Source organism: Saccopteryx leptura, chromosome X (assembly GCF_036850995.1).
Source record: "Saccopteryx leptura isolate mSacLep1 chromosome X, mSacLep1_pri_phased_curated, whole genome shotgun sequence".
NCBI lineage: Eukaryota > Metazoa > Chordata > Mammalia > Chiroptera > Emballonuridae > Saccopteryx > Saccopteryx leptura.
The window spans coordinates 30,167,287-30,169,881 of NC_089516.1; the positions used below are offsets into that span (position 1 = coordinate 30,167,287).

A 2,595-nucleotide genomic window follows, 5' to 3' on the forward strand; every position below is an offset into this window, starting at 1 on the left:
TTTGTCTATATCCTTTCATTTTCTTAGTAACCACAACGGTTCAAGCCACCATTTTTCTTCACCTGGACCAGCTACAAGATTTCTTAACTAGTCTCCCAGCTTCAGCTATCCCTCAACTTTACATTCTTCAAAGCATTGAGTCACTAACAACATTTAGCAGGATTTATTCTACTTAATAGTCAATATCAGAAATGTGACTTAAAGCCTTGACCTTGTATTTACAGCCCTTCTATTGAGATAATTTGAGGTTTGGGGAAACACGATACCTTAATGGAAGAAAAAGTACAATTGAAGCAAAAAACTGTATTTGGATGTTTTGTAAGGGTGATATTCATGTCCAGCGTGATGGCCATGGGAAATCATTCCCGTGTCTTTAGGAAAGGCAGCCTAAGGCTCAGCTATCATGATCACTGTTGCTCAGGGTGAGCTTGTCGAAGAAGTATGGGAGTCCTCGGGGTAAGACACAGTACTGTTCCTATGACAGTGACATAAACCAAATTTTGGTGTAAGTTTGAACACACCTAACCTAAGTCACTTACCTAGCCTAACACAGTTGTGAAATCATAATCTAGAACATAAAAAACAACTAGAACATAAAAATACAACAGAAAAAGGAAAAGGACATAAATATACCGTACCGTACACTGTACTGCAAATTCTTCCACTGTGCACAAACTGGTCCACCCACATAATTCATAAGTATGACACTAATGCCATAAACTGAAACACATCTCAATTTTTACAGTTTTATGGGAGTGAGCATCATAAACTCGAAATGTTCTATGTCGGGCCTGTCATAACCCAAAGACCCCCTGCACTATGCCAAGATAGCTTCTGGAGTCTACATCTCGTTACCCAGATAATGTTAACAAACATTAATATTTGCATATTTTAGTAAACTAGAAAAATTCAGGTAAAAAATGTAAGAACCCTTCATTTTAATTCCTGCCCAATCCCATTCTTTACTTTTTCTCCAGAGGCGAGCATACTTGTGATTTTAAGGCCACGTTTTATCATTTTAGCATGAATGTGCACCCACATTCACCAGGGCCACACACACCATCCACCTCACCCCACACCCATATACCAGTTTATAAGGGGAGATAAGTTTTGTGTTTTCTCAGGTCTTATGGAATACCTCCTCCCCCCATCCCGGGTCCCGCAGAATACCCCCTCCCTCCAGCCTGGAGATCCTGAGTTGCATGTGATTGGGCCATGAGTGGGTGGAACAATCCTGGATACCTGCTTTAGCACTTAAAAGGTGAGAGTTTTACACACATAAATCAATGAAAGACCTTATTTATTTACGAACCAACAACTTTATCAGAATAAATGGTAAAACTTGAACATAAAAACTTAAATGAACGTCTTTCAAGGGCAACACTGCAATGTGCATGCTCGCATGGTGACCAGGGTGTCGCCCCGTGGCTATCGGGAAGGCAGTCCGGGCTCAGTTCTTACTGGCACCCAGGAAAAGTTTGTCAAAAAGGTACTCTGCCAGGCCGGATTCCTGGGCCCCCATCTTGCGCAGGCTGGTGATGTGGTCCCCCAGCTCTTTGATGAACGTCACCTGTTCGTGCAGGCAGTGGCTCCCCAGGAAGTCGCACAAGTGGGCATCCTGCTTATCGCTGGCCAGCTGGTGCAGGTTCAGCAGGCTCTGGTTCACTCTCTTCGCCAGGCTCAGGGCGCTCTCCATGGCCTCCAGGCCGCTCCCCCATTCACCACCCTGTGGCCTGTGGACGTTAAACAGGCGGGTACAGCCCCCACGCTGGTTCTGCAGCTGGATCAGCCTGTCGGCCATCTTCCTCTCCTTGCTCGACTGCTGCAGGAAGAACTGGGCGAAGTGCTTCAAGGCCACATCGTGGCGCTGAAAGTAGAAGGCCATGGACGTGTACACGTAGGAGGTGTAGAGCTCCAGCTGGATCTGGTTGTTGACCGCGGCCTCGCACTCGGGATGGTAGTTCTGACGCACATATGATGGCGGCGGCGTCGCCATGTTGGAAGCCCGGGTGTGAGGTGAGCACCGAGGCGAGGCAGCACGGAAGCGGGGCTGCGTGCTGGGCGGCAGGGGCTGTGGCGTGCACAGCGGCGGGGCGAAGGTGTAGGCTACCGGGCCTCAGTGTGTCCCTGGGGTAGGTGACCAGGGCTGCCACAGACTGGAGCGCTCGGGATTAGGACGCAGGCGGCCGGCGGCTGGCTCTGTGATGGGACCGGAATAGAAGGAGGAGGAACGTGACCAACCGGAAGAAGGAAAATGTAACCGGAAGAAGTGAGTGTTTTGGGGGATTGTGAGGGACAGAGAGGGAGGATCCTTTAGAACAGGGGGTTTCAAGGGGACCCCTAACGGCCGGTAGGATTCTATTCCAGCCTGGGTGAGAAGGGTGTCTTAGTGCTGGATTTCTGGAGTATAACATTTTAAAATGTTATTCATGAATATAAATGCTAATGTTTTGAGTTAATTACCTGGATGATTTTTTTTTAGCAACTTGTTTCAACATTGTCCTAATGGGACTTTTCCATCAAACATAGTCCTTTTGTGGTATCATTGGTTACATTTAATAAAACAAAGCTTTATTTCAGGGGTCGGAAACCTTT

General features: G+C 47.2%; 1 pseudogene; it reads right to left on the bottom strand.

Annotated features, from left to right (window-relative positions):
• Positions 1-1,450: 1,450 nt before the first annotated feature.
• On the bottom strand, positions 1,451-1,996 carry LOC136385613 (ferritin heavy chain pseudogene; annotated as a pseudogene).
• Positions 1,997-2,595: the final 599 nt, after the last annotated feature.